Source organism: Ovis aries, chromosome 3 (genome assembly GCF_016772045.2).
Source record: "Ovis aries strain OAR_USU_Benz2616 breed Rambouillet chromosome 3, ARS-UI_Ramb_v3.0, whole genome shotgun sequence".
Classification (NCBI taxonomy): domain Eukaryota; kingdom Metazoa; phylum Chordata; class Mammalia; order Artiodactyla; family Bovidae; genus Ovis; species Ovis aries.
Genome location: NC_056056.1, coordinates 2,456,400 through 2,470,892, shown reverse-complemented (window position 1 = coordinate 2,470,892; position 14,493 = coordinate 2,456,400).

Sequence of the window (14,493 nt, the reverse complement as noted above, 5' to 3'; positions counted from 1 at the left end):
CGCGCGCTGCTCCGGCCGCGTCCCGGGAGCGGGGCGCGCGCGCAGGCGGGGAGGGCGCGCGCCCGAGCTGGGCGAGAAGCGCGCCGCCGGCCCCGCGCGCGGCGTCGTCGGGGGCTGCGGGGAGCGGCCTGGGAGCTGTCCCTGGTGCTGACGGCGGGTGCGCTCCGGGCCGGGGGTTCGCGACCTCCCGCCGGCCTGGGGGTGACCCCCTACCCTCTCACCGCGCTTTGCGGGGCTCACTGGCTCTTCGCCTGCTTTCCTTGCGTTTCCACCGCGCTGAGATTCGGACCCGGACAGAAGTTGCTTGTTTACCAAGAGTGCAACCTTGGGGCAAGTCCCTTACTGGGGTGCCCCTCTGGCTCTCATCTTCAGAATGGGACTAGGAGCAGTGCCTGGAAGGTCGGTCTGAGAATGAAATTCAACCTCGTCCAGGCGCCTGGCGCACAATGAATGCGTAGTAAATGGTTGCCTTTATCACGATTCCTCCGCCCCCACCCCCACCTTTTTCTTGGTTAGCAGACACAGAGCAAGTGAGAGAAGGGGGCAGTGCTGGTCCTGAACGGGGCTGGCCGGTGTTGGGGGCTTGATAGCTGTCTTTGCACTTCTCAGAGCATTCATAGGGGAAGGGAGTGGACTTCTTCCTCGGGACCTCAAAACACAGACTCAGGACCAACGGTCGGAAGTTAAAGTGAGGCAGCTTTGGGCTGGGTACCAGAGAAAACTCTCTGATGGAAGGTCCTTGACCTGAACGGAATATTCTGGGACCTCTGTCCCCATGGACACTCCAGAGGAGGCTGCAACCACAGAGACCCTGAACTGAGAAAGTGCTGGAATTTAAAAGGCTTCGAGTTAGAATGTGTAAGCACGGAAAACCACGTCAGGCTCACTGAAAGCACTGTTTGCTTGTCTGCTTGATTGACTTTTGCGTGTGTTCTAATCTAAGTTGCTTCGGTCGTGTCTGACTCCCTGCGACCCCATGGACTGTAGCCCACCAGGCTCCTCTGTCCATGGGATTCTACAGGCCAGAATGCTGGAGTGGGTTGCCATTCCGTTCTGCAGGGGATCTTCCCGACCCAGGGATCAAACCCACACATCTTATGTCTCCTGCATCGGCAGACAGGTTCTTTACCCCTAGCACCACCTGGGAAGCCCTTATTGACCCTCAGAGAGAGAGAGAGAGTGAAAGTCGCTCAGTCGTGTCCAACTCTTTGCAACCCCATGGACTATACAAGTCCATGGAGTTCTCCAGAATACTGAAGTGGGTAGCCATGCCCTCCTTCAGGGGATCTTCTCAACGCAGGGATTGAACCTAGGTCTCCTCATTGCAGGCAGACTCTTCACAGCTGAGCTACCAGGGAAGCCCCTTATTGACCTTACTCTTCTGTATAAGAAGCTATACCCTGGTAGGAAGAGCATGTAACTTTGGCCCGTTCTCGAGATGAGAATACCGAAAACAGAGTTCCCACCCTACAGGTAGGCTGAGGACAGAAGGGTATGCAGCTTGCTCAGAGCCACACGACAGCGCCGAGAGGTGAGTGCTTGCAAACCAAGCGTCAGACTCCACTGCAGCCTGCCCCTGCCGCTCCTCTGGCAGGGGTGCCTGTCTGATCTTCCAGAGTTATTCAAGCAATTTTGACTCTGGAGGGCTTCCTTATAACAAACCAGGCAAGGAGCTTGTTCCTCTTGACTAACGAGAAGAGCTGGAGCCTGCCCTGCGAGTATCTCTGTCCCTTCATAGCAGGGTAATTAAATGTCACCTGCCTCGTTTCCCAGGGGACCGGTGGCCGTGTTTAATTCATAAACTGACTGTGAGCCGTGCCTGCGTCCACCAGGCACTTATCTCATGATAAACATCATTACGTGCTCAACATGCTCTAGACACAAGGCTGAACACTTGTCCTGCAATGTCGCGTTTACTCCCCTCAACAGCCCAGTGAGATGGTTACTGTTGGTGCCTAAGTTTGCAGCTGAGGATTGAGGCTTTTAAGAGCAGCAGGCTGGAGTTGGGTCGGACCAGTTGTCAAGCATAGGCTCCTAACAGTCTCCTTTCAGATTTTCCACGTTGTCCCCAAACTAGGAAAATAGGTGGAAATATGAATAGAAATTCCATATAAGGAGTTAGAAAGAGAGAGAGAAAGAGGAAACCAGGAGAGATGCAAAGTAGCCAGCCATTCGGCGCCCTAGCAGTCGGCATAGGAACCCTTTAACTCAACATTTCCAGTCAAAATCCTCGTTTTGACAGCTGAGCAACTTTTTCTTTTTTTTTTTTTTCAAGATTTCTTGGATCCTAGCAACTGTGTGCCAGGAATTTTAAAAGCAGCGTCACTGCCAAACCCTCCTTACCAACCCGTTCACAGGCCCTTCCACTTCTCCGCAGGCCTGCTTTTCATTCACTCTACGGAATTTCACAGCCGTAGGTCTGGGCAGCTGCAAATTTCGGAGGCTGATTCAGGCTCTGGAGCTCTTGACCTGCTGAAGCACTGGTTTCTTCCCAGGCTGTGCAGAGAGGTGGACTCCCGGTGCTTGTCACACTGCAGTCTAAGCCCATTTTATTAAGACCATCCTGAATATCCCCCCTGACATGTAAGGCAGGCACCTTATTCTCAGTCTATAGATGGTAGCAGAGGGTGAGGTGGATTACCCACGGTCATACCACTGGCCAGGAGGTGGCTGCACTGAATGGATTTTATTTAGATAACCATGCCTGTGATCACCACCAAACTGGTTCTTTGTGTGACCAACGCGTGGCTTCATTTTAAGCAAAAACCTCATTTCCAAAAATAAAAATGGGGGAAAATGAGGATTCATTGGTCTGACTTTATAGAAACAATTCATCTTCAGATTTCCTTAAATAGTAATTTCTCCCGTGCAGGAAAAAAAAAAAAAAAGGATTTGAGCTACACACAGTTCTCTCAGGTTGGCCAAAAACAGGCCTGGGGGTGGGAGGAAGGCACGGCGCCACCCCGCTGGCATTCCTCCCACTACAGTCTGCTCTTCGGTTGCACGGCAACTCCAGTCTACGGCAGCTACTATGTCCCCGACTCCAGCATCTTTCCGCGACGCAGAGCTACATGGATAGAACTCAGATCCAACAGATGGCCAAGTTGGTAAAAAAAACAAATCCCAGGACGTTGGATCACGCATGGCAATTCACAAAGGTGCGTTTCCCACTAAGAGCAAACGGGGCTCTTGGAAGTTGAGGCTGACGCAATAAAGCCAGGACCTTGATAGCCACACACTTCTTGGGTGCAGGTGTGGGCAGCCTGCAGGGGAGGGGCCTTGACTTCACCGTGGGGACTCAGCCTTCTACTCACAGCCATGTTGCACACACAGCCACGCGCAAGTTTGGGTGGACTGAACTAAGCTCTTGGGAGCCGAGGGTATTTGCCTAGCTGCCATCTCTGGCCTGAATTTGGTCCTGCAGAGGAGCAGAGCGCTCGAGGAGTGACTAATGGCCCAAAACCTTTCCAGCTCTTTGGAAATCTTCAGGAGGGGTGAGTTCGCCATCTCCAGAAGTGTCCGAGCAGCGGCTGGCCATCACTTACAGCAGGGATAGGCTGGCTGACCTGGCCCTGGGGGCGCTTCCAGCCTTGGAAGTCCACGAGTTTTCAGAAAGGGGATCCCACTTCCCTCAGCTTCTGTTTCGGCTGATGGTGAATCTTGAGCACCAGGAAGGGGCCCCTGTTGAGTTTTCCAAGGTTGTGGGCCCTGGGCCAAATGACTGAAGTCCTTATGGACGCCGTCCATACCTTCTGGCAGTTGCCACATTGACCTCTGTGTGCTCATTGAATCGTTTGGTTCTCTCGGTCTGCACTCCTGACGGATTCTGCCTGGGGCAGGTCCACTGACGTCACTACATCTAGGTCGCATGTCAGGCCCATTCAGAGAACAGATAATTTACATTTTTTTTTCCGCGATGGGCAATGCCGTGACACTGGGATTATCTTGTGATGTGGGCTAGCAGAGTGCACTCACACCCTAGATCAAGGCCTTTGTATTGGATGCTGTCTGGATGTGACCAGGAGAATAACGAGGCATCAAGTGAGAGAGAGCGAGAAGGCTAGGCGACCAGGCGTGCTGGGGGTCGGGAGTGGGCGGGGTGCTGTGTGCGTGCCAGCGTTCCCCACACGTGGTGAGTGGGGTGATCCCAGTTGCCCTGGCTGGAACAGACAGCCTCGTCTGTTTGAACAGATATGACTGGTGGTTTTTAATCACCGCAGTGTTTTAAAACGTTGTGACAGCAAGCTTGATCGCTCACTCTTTAGAAGTCTTCGAGGCTGCTGAACGAGGAAGCCTGGGGACTGAGTGAAGGGCTCCGACAAGGGTCCCTCAGGGCTCCTTAACCGGGTCTCAGGACAAGTCCTCCCGAGGGTGGGGGCCGAGGCGGGGCCCCGGAGGCGTCCCGTTCCCCCCATTTCAGACTTTTGTTACTTGTTGGGACGCGTTGGCAAGAGCTCCTGGGACACGATCCTGTTTCCCAATCAAACCTTCTGCAGCAGGAGCAACCCAGAGTGATGCATCCCTCCGTCCATCGATCCATCGATCCATCCATCCACGTGCCCTGGGGAAGGTGAGGCAGAGACAGAGCCAAAGCCCCCGGTATCTGGGAACTCAGAGCTGGGTGAGGTTTCCAACAAGACCAAGCTCCTCACGCTGGATGGAGCTGGACCCAGGACTGTGCTACAAAGAGCTACCACGTACGGGGTCTTCTTATCGCTGAGCCCTCCCAACAGTCCTGGGAGGCGAGAACCCTTGCTTCACGTGGCTCACTTGGCAGCAGAGCGCCTGAGACGGGGACGGGGTGCCCGCCGGGCTGTGCGGGGACCGGGACCGTGCCGGCCCCCCGCACACACCGACCAGGCCCCGCGCTTCTGAGCGGCCCCCTCTACGCTGCTTTGAAAAAGGACTTAAGAACAGAGATGCCCCGTTCAGACGATGTGCGCCTGCCTAGAAGCAAGGACCTCGCCTGTCACCCGTCAGCTTCTATCAGCGCAGGCTGTGGCGAGGGCCGAACGCTGCTCATGCCAGCAGATGCAGCTGGCGGCCCTCCGCGACTGACACTTACATGTCAGGACGTCTGAGCACGGTTGGAGGCCTTTCATCGTCACAGCAAGTGAGCCATTCCTCCCCCGCCAGGACAGTCTCCACGCTGTTGGGGGAGCTCCGCCACCCAGGCCCTCGGCAATCACCTCCGCCAGGCACAGAGACCAAAAGCAGGGACTGGCCCGCACGCTTGTCAGGACCTATCACGGCCACCCGCCCCCCACCACCCAGTGGCAGACCTGAAAGGGGGGCACAAACCAGGGGAGGCGTCAGAGGCTAGGGGGCCAGCAGGGTCCCACGTGGGGAAGCAGAGCTGAGCACGGTGTTGGGGTCTCTGAGTGCAGGGGTGAGGGGTGGGCTGTGCCAACCAAAGGCTCCCTCCTGCCCTGCACTTGCTCCCGCACCGCCCCCCCCCCCAACCTGGGTGGCCTGGGGTAACCTGAAGAGCCTCGGCCACGGTTCTGTGTGGAAAGACACTGCTCGCGAGCCAGTGTCTGCATGGGAAAAAAAATACGTGTGGTTTTTTGAACTCCAGTAAAGAAGCCTGGTGGCACATTGGTTAAGAATCGGCCTGCCAATGCCAGAGATGGGGGTTCAGACCCAGAATTGGGGAGAAAAATGGCAACCCACTCCAGTGTCCTTGCCTGGGAAATCCCGTGAACAGGGGAGCCTGGCAGGTTATAGTCCAGTGTTGCAAAGAGTTGAACACACGCGCACACACACACACGCACACGCGTGTACACACACATACACAGGGGCACATTCCGCCCTCAGCAGCGCCCCCTCCCCGGCCCCACCCCGGCCCTTCTCTGCCGACACCTGCTGCCTTTCTGAGTGGACCCGATTCTCGGGCGCCGTCTCACCTGTGGCCCCTTCAGGCTCTGCTGCTCTGCACACGATGGAAGGTCTGCGAGGGCTGTGCTCGCGCTCTCCGTCTCGGGATCCCAGCACCAGCCACAGCGACTGTTTGTTGAATGAAAGAAAGACCTTTGTGTGAGAATGCAGAGCCTCCCTCTGCCCTCGACATCCCACTGAGACCGCTGCCCATGGTGAGCCTTCCTGTGGGACTGATGAGGAAACTGAGGCGGCGAGGGTCAAGACCGGCCGGATACGGAGCTGATGCACAGCCCAGGGAACTCCTGGCCCAGAGCACTTCCCCAGGCCAGGCTCCGCAGGGAGGAAAGGCAGAGCCCATCTCACCATCTGCCCTGGGCTCACTGTACGTGGAGCCTCCCTCACCGCAGGAACCCGCACAGGCCAGAGCCCCTCCCCAGCAGGAACCCCTGGCTGCGTCCAGAGGCCTTGTGGATGGAGTGCAACCTGGGGGGGCGCAGCCAAGTGCTGGCCCTGGACTGGCAGTTCCCAAGGCCACACCCCGCTGCCATCGCCCTTCCTGGTGCTTCTGCCAGAGAGCCCCTATCTACCCAGCACCATCACACGAACTCCTATGCGCCCTACAAAGCCCAGCTTGAATGTTGCCGCCTCCGGGATACCAGGAGGGTCATATAACACTTTAATCAAAATCCCAACAACACCTTTTCTGCAGTCGTTAACCTATTTGAGCTCGAGTGCTCATGCCGTCAGACCAGCTCCTCTATTGAGCACTTACTGTGTGCAGGAAGGGGGATGGTGCTGGGAGGGAGGTGAACAGGACAGGCCCAGGCTCGTCCTCTCAGAATCGACCCCTGGGTCAGGCTCGCCATCTGGGCAGGTCCAACATTTGGGCCTGGACGTGGAGCTCTGGCCACAGTGCCCTGGGGCAGCCCAGGAGTAGGGCAGGGGCTTGGACCTCGGCCCCTGCTTCCTGAGTGGGCAAGCGTGAGCCCCAAGCCCAGCCTCTCCGAGCTCGGTTTCCCCATGTGGGGCTCTGAGCCACGTGGGTATGCTCACCTCCCGGGTGAGGGGGAGGCAGCCTGCTGGAGCAGCTACTCTGTGAGGAGGGGCTGCAGGGGAGGCCGTGGCCGTTCCGGCAGCAGGGGCTGCGATTGGCAGAAACCCCGCCCTTCCTCCCAGTGGTCCCCCCGGGCCCTGGGTGCTGGTCTCCAGAGCCTCAGCCCTGCCAGTTTCACCCGTCCTGGAGGGAGGTGGGGCTGGGCAGCTTCCTTGCCTCTGACAGAGCCTGGAGGGGCCGGTATTCCACCCTTGGCTCCAAGCAGGGCCAGTGGACAAGCCGACCGGACCCGTGGTGGGGGCGGCAAGGGCCGCCTCGGGTATGTCTCCTCGCTGCCCCATTGTCACCCTGAAACGGGGTCGGTCTGGGGTTCGAGTCCCAGCTCACCCTCCGTGCCCTCTTCTCAGAGCCGGGATGCAGTGTGGGTCCCATGTGGGGAGGGGAGGGCCCCGGTCCTCATGATGAGACTGGAATTGGCAGGCAGACCTTCCCGACCCCGGCCGCCTCTCCCGCCTCATTCTTCTCACTTGCTTTGCTCTTTCTGTTCTGATGAGAAGTTTGGTGTGGGAGGGTGCCCTGGCGTGCTCCAAGACCCCGCAGACTTTATGGAGTGTGCGTCTCCCCTCAGAGGAGCCGGGGATGCACTCTGCTGCCAGCAACCCTGCCCTCCCTTTGGGGGCTGTCACCCCAGCACGGGGGGCTTGGGCCGGAGCGGGCTCCACTCGGCCTGAATGTTAGGTCCTTCCCTTCCCTTGTATGGGTGGCAGCGGTGTGAGGCTCACAAGGGCAGGTAGGATGCGGACATGTCTGCTGCCTGTGTAGACTCCAGCCACAGGCACCTTCCAGTCTCCCCAGGTGTGGCTGAGGCAGAAGGGGAGAGGGCTGGGGGTCTTCACGCCCCGGGCCACCCCTAACCCCCCCACCAGGTTCCTCTCTCCACATCACGTCCCAGGTCCTGGGACCCAGATGTCTCCCTCTGGGGCCTCATCTCTTCATCCCAGCAGTGGGAATAAGGGTTCATCACTGCCCTTCATCTGGGCCCCTCACTGGACCCAGGTCTTCCTAAAATCCCCACTATTAAACCCTCTCTGAGCTCCTTTATCTGAGTGACCCGTCGTTTTCCCTCCAGGACCCTGCCTGATGCCTTTCTCCCAGACACACTGGGACCCATATTGGATATGATTAAACGGGGTGATTTCTTCTGATTTCTTGGTGTTAAACTGTATCTCATTGGTTGATTATGCCTTGGGCTGCCAGCTGGCAAGGCTGGGAATGAATTCTTTCTTACACTTGCTCATTTCCTTGGCCCGTTTTTTCTGTTCCAGAATGTTTGTGTCTTCATATTGATCTAGGGATGCTCTTTACATATTCAGGATATGAATCCTGGATCTGTTTTTATTTCCTCCCAGACTGGGGTCTGTCTTCGCCTCTTTTTAGCGCCCATTGTCATGCTGAGGCTGATAGCTTTCGAGGATAGATCTGTCAGGCTTTTTCTTTAAGCTTCTGGGAGGCTGGTCAAAGTAGACAGTATTTTCCCTACTACTGGTGCAATTTTATACTTTTGATTTTAGCCCACTTAAGATTTTCGCAAATGTGGGCTAGAGGTTTGCTTGTTTTTATTTCTATTTTGTTTCCGCACGTGAATAGCCAAGGGTGACCTGTTCTTTATCGAAGTGGAACTTGCATCCATTGGTAATCTCACTCCATACATGCAAGGGTTTCTGGACCCTTTGCTGTCCTGCTTGCCCCTCCCTTGCCCAGCATGTGACGGATAGAGCTTTTACAGCTTGGGGAACCATTGTTATCGAGAAGCGTGGAATGCCTGCCAACGTTCCTTTATCTGGCTGTCAAAATTTTCTTGAGTTTTCTTCTCTTTTGAATGATCTGTATAGTCAGCTTGTGAGATTGGGAATCCTTTGGGGGCTCTATGTAAGATCAGTCACAGTTTAATTTGAAGAAACTCGGCAGGAGAGGAGGACGGTGGCAGAGCCCTAGGGCCAGACAGCGTGGGTTCAAATCCCAGTTCTGTCGCTCCCCAGCGGCGTGCCCTTGGATAAGGTGCCCTTTGTGCCTCAGCGCCTTCATCTGTAAAATGGGGTAATAATCACCCCAATATTGCTGGAAGCATTAGTGAGAAAAAATAAAAGGACTGCTACAAGTAAAGCATGTAGGAATTCAGACGCCATCTGATTTAAGCTGAGTCACGACTGACTTTCTCACTAGGAAGGAAAAACCTGCCAGTCAAGCGGCGATAAGCCCTTAACTGTAAAGAATATCTCAGTTTCAGAGATGTTCAGAGGTGGGAAATGTGTTCATCAGAATCAATACAGGAGAACATGTCTCCACAGCTTTACCGTATCTTCCCATCAAGGAGCTAGGTCCTTATCCTTAAATATTTACCGAGGTTTTCTTTTTCTATCCCTCAGTAAAATTTTTGTAACAGTCTTCATATGAGTTCTTTAGGGTCTTTGATCATTTTTAGGAGAGTAAAGGGTTCCAGAAGCCCCAAAGTTTGAGAACCATAGTTCTGCCTTAAAAGAAAGGCAGGAAGACTTTAGGAGTATCTTAACAGATGCTGACAAAGCAGCTGATCCCAGTCAGCACCTATTGCTATTTGAAAAGAAATGGAGAGAAGCTTGCTGCCCACGAGAGGATGTTTCATGCCAGTGTATGGCAAGCGTCCTGCCCTGGGGCAGACACGCCACTTGCTGACAGGAACAAGCTGAGCTGTGCACCCTCGTGCTCTGGGCGGGGGACGCCCGGCAGGTCTGAGGGATAGAAATGGAAATAAAAGACACAAATATTGAACCAGAAGACGCTGGTCTGTGAATGCTCAGTGACGCTGGAAAATTCCACGAATCCAAGCAAACCCAGTGAAGATTTATTACAACAATTACAAGTTTAGCAAGTCAGCCAGCAGCAAAATAAACAGTTAAAAATCAATAGTTTTGTACCCAGCTAAGGAGATCCATCCAGTCCATTCTGAAGGAGATCAGTTCTGCGATTTCTTTGGAAGGAATGATGCTAAAGCTGAAACTCCAGTACTTTGGCCACCTCATGCGAAGAGTTGACTCATTGGAAACGACTCTGATGCTGGGAGGGATTGGGGGCAGGAGGAGAAGGGGACGACCGAGGATGAGATGTCTGGGTGGCATCACTGACTCGATGGACGTGAGTCTGAGTGAACTCCGGGAGTTGGTGATGGACAGGGAGGCCTGGCGTGCTGTGATGCATGGGGTCGCAAAGAGTCGGATACGACTGAGCGACTGAACTGAACTGAACTGAACTGAACTGAGGGCAAGAGGAGAAGGGGGCAACAGAGGGTGAGATGGTTGGCTGGCATCAGCGACTCCATGCACATGAGTTTGAGGAAACTCTGGGAGATGGTGAAGGACAGGGAGGCCTGGTGTGCTGCAGTCCACAGGGTCGCAAAGAGTCAGACACGATTGAGAGACAACCACCATAACCCAAGGAGAAATGCAATGAAACACCGTTTCAATTTGAGGAGAGGAACAGGGCTGGCTTAACTGGACCTGTGATGCTTACTTGTGCTGTGAAACTGAAGCCAACACAGCGTAATAAACACAGAGAAGATCTGAGTGGTGAGCGCATGAGTGTCTCTAACACCGTTCTCCTCTCTTTCCTTGCGCTGGAAATATTTCAGAAGACAGCGACGATGATGGAGCCCGGCCCTGACAACAACAGAATGACCCAGACTTCACCCTCTGCTGACTTTTCTCTTCCCATGATGTCGTCTGTCCCCTTTCCTCTTCTTTCTTAAGATTGTTTTTCATGAGAACACCACCCTTGAATAATTCTTTCAGAGAGGAGGGTAGTGGCAAAACATGAGTCCTTGTGTGCCTGAATATTATTAATTCTGCCCCCAAACCAGAATGCTGGGTTTGGAATTGTTGTTGCTGTCCAGTCGCTCAGTCATATCCAACCCTTTGTGACCCCATGGACTGCAGCACCCAGGCCTCCCTGTCCCTCACCATCTCCTGGAATTTGCTCAAATTCATGTCCCTTGAGTCATGGTGATGCTGTCCAACTATCCTCTGTCGTCCCCTTCTCCCCCTGCCTTCAATCTTTCCCGGCATCAGGGTCTTTCCCAGTGAGTCGGCTCTTCCCAGCATGTGGCCAAAGTATTGGAGCTTCGGCTTCAGCCTCAGCCTCAGAGTGGTGGACTCTGCAGGAGATATCATTTTCTGCTGCTCTTAGGGAAGCTGGCAGTGCCCCCACAGATTCCTCCTCAGGTAAGCATTCTCTGCCCGCTCCCCTCTGCCTCTTTTTCTCGGTTTTGCTCTCCAATGGACATCCTCTCTGTCTCTGTCTCTCTGTCTCTCTGTCTCTCTCTGTCTCTCCGTCTGGGAGCATCTTTCCTTTGCTTCCGGTGCTCTTTCTGGCCGCCCCGTGTCTGCGCGCCTGGGCTCACTGGCTCTGGGTCTGAAGACGGACGTCTTTGCTGTTTTCTCCCTTCTGCCCTTGCTACCCTACACTTCCGGATGTCCCTTAGTTGGCTGCGGGGCATTGCAGCTGCCCCACAAGTCCCCATATTTCCCTCCAGTTTTCCAGCCCTCTGCACTGGAAGACGAATTCCTCGACCGGCGCCGGGCCTGGTCTTCCAGCTCACCAGGCTCCTCTCAGATGTCTCCTTTCCGCTCTCAGCTCATCTATTTTAAATTTCCAAGATCTCTAATTAGTTCTTTTATATCAAAGCCCATTCTCACTTCACGACTACGATAACCTCTCTTATCTCTCTAAAGATACTAATTATACTTATTTTCAAGTCTCTGCTGACTCCATCCATGCCTCTTCCCTGGGTGCTGGAGTTTCTGTTTCTGAGCTGGAGGCTCTTTGATGGGGTAGCTTTTCCTCAATACGCCTGGTCTGGCGGGCCCTTTGCCTGATTTTGCATTCGATCCCCAGTGCGGCTGCCTGCGGCTGCTGTGTCTATTCTGAGCCGCTGACCAGAATGGGGAGGAATGTGCATCCTGGCAGGGTGGGCGGGGAATTGCTCGCTTGGACCGCGGGTCCCTGCATTTCGCCGGGGACTGTAATTCCCTGGTCAGTGTCGTGCAGTGGTGACTGCTCTGTGCCTTAATCTGGAGACTCGGGGGCTCTCTGCTGCCTACCTTTTGGGTGAGGGACGATCAGTCACGTGGCTGGTGCCCGTGAAGCTGCTGGAGGAGCCCAGCTGACCATCCTCACCCACCCAGTGTCTGGTCCCCAGGGCTCCGGGTCTGGTGCCACAGGTGCTTCTAGCTGTCCTCTCCCAGCATTTGGGGTGTGGTTTCCGCTAATTTTGTTTCTTTGCCTCTTTCTATGATTCCTGCAGAATTCTGATCCCCTGAAAAGACTCCATTAAAAAAACAAACAAACCAATTCTGTTGTGAATTTTCTCTTTCAGAAGCATCTTTCTGACACGGGGTAGGATTTTGGTGGGGAGGAGGTGTTTGTCTGAAGCCTCGGGTGTGTTATTAAACACGCCCGAGGCGTGTGTTTGCCCTGGGTATCTAGTGGCCCCCTCCAGGGCTGGGGAGGCACCAACCGCCCCTGGGTTCCAAGGAGCAGCCATCAGGATGCAGCCGCATCCCTTGGTTTTGGGTGATGCTTCTGGTTTGAGACTAAAGTTTGGTTCTGCTTGGCCTTACGACAGAAGATAAAATGCTGAAGCTGCTGAGGTGGTGATTGTGCTCCCCAGCAGAGACGCCAACTCACCCCTTTGCCCTCAAAGTGCTGTTCTGACACTTCCGTTTGTCCAGATGGAAGGAAGGCGGTTGGCGTTTTGGTTTTGAAAGATGCCCCTCTGTGTTGAGATGGTGTCAGTGGCAACAGAGGATCTTAGCCAGGGGGCGGCAACATCGACCAGCCTGGACGAGGAGGTTCCATCGGATGAGCTCCTGACAGGCTCTGGAAGGCACCTGGGACCCTCGGCAGCAATGACAGTGAGCCCGGCGCTCCCACCACGCGGGGACTGTCAGTCCAGACCCGCCGTCCGGGGTGGCGATGCCCTGGCCCTACTGAGACATCCTGTCGCGCCAGATATTGACCAAGTGTCCACCGGAAAGATGTCCCTGCCTGCACCCCCCGGCTCCTCAGCTACGTGCAGCACCGTCTCTGTCCGGACGTTTAATTCACCTTGTCCCCTGGCCGCTAGTGGGCAAATCGCTCCGTAACTCGATCAGCCAAGGGACAATTGAATCAGAGAGCGCTTATCCGCTGGTCCCTCTCACCGCGCGAATGTCAGAGGCCCCCCGGGCGCAGAGACCTGCTCTTTCCAAAGTCTCAGCTTTGAAAAGCAGATGGCGAGGCTCGGGCTTTATTGAATTTGCGTTTCTGTATGTGATGCATTTGACTGTAGCCCGAGGGCAGCTGTCCAGCCCAATAGTGGGTTTGGCCCATCAACAAGGCTGAAACCTACTTACCTGTAAGAAGCTATCTGTTCCAGGCAAGGGGTTTTGCGTCTGCTCGGTGGCGCACGGCCAGCAGCAGCCTCTCCTCCTGGATGAAGGCCTTCGGGCCTCAGGACGTGGTGGCGTCCGAGAGGAAGCCACGCTGCCTTTGGCCCTGTGGTTTTGGTCCTGGGGGTGGCCCTGAAGAAGCGGGGGCACCAGTGTGTGAGGATGGATGGCGCGGCCACTGGCTGCTTCTTGTCACTCCTGGTTTAGGTGAACACACAGACAGCCCAAACACTGACCGAGAGGGACTGGGCTCCGTAAGCTAGCGCGCAGTCCCACGAGGCCGTGTCGAGAGTTATGGAAGGGAGAGAGGCCGTGTGCCCAGCACCCTTGCAGGCAGACGTGGCTGCTCCGTGTAGCCTGTGTCCTCAGTGGGACCATGGGTGTCACCGGGCACTCTGGCCAGGTGAGAGCTCCATTGGGCCGGCCAGGTGCAGCCCTGCAGGCCTCTCTCAGATCTGACCTCCAAACCCACTCTGCCTCAAAGCAGGTGGGGGCCGGGGTGGCTGGGGCCCTCTGACCTTCAGGCTGGGGTCACCGTTCCTTGGCTGTGGCTTAAGGAGCAGGGCAAATCAGGGGGTCCTGGGCTGGGTGGCACCCTCTGACCTGCGGCTGGTGTGTCAGCTGAGCCGCTGGCATCCCGGCGTCCCGAGCTTCAGGGCCTGGGACCTTTGGGGTGTGGCCTCTGCCCTCTGAGCCAGGGTAGAGAGGCTGGTCATCCAATTGTCTTGACTGCTGCCTGCTGGCTTGCTGGTCAAGACTGTCTTGTGGGTGGGAGGGGCCTGCATGCAGCCCTGGGGGGTGGGGTGGGTCTCAGCTTGCAACAGCCCCCATTAGCCCTTCTCAGCCCGCTTTCCACACTGACATCAGCTGGACTGCTGGAGTTTCCGGGGACGGAGGGTGGTGGACACTGCCTGCAGCCGCCTTGGGGTGACTGGGGAGTGTCCTGGCCTGGCCTGTCTGGCTGAAGCCCTCCTCTGACCTCTGTGGCCCCACGGGCTCTAACCTGGTTGTTGGGGAGCTGGCCTCACGTGGCAGAAGCCGTGGGGGATTATAGTTCCAAGGGTGACAGCGTTAGAGAGAAGCAGGAAGGCAAGGGGC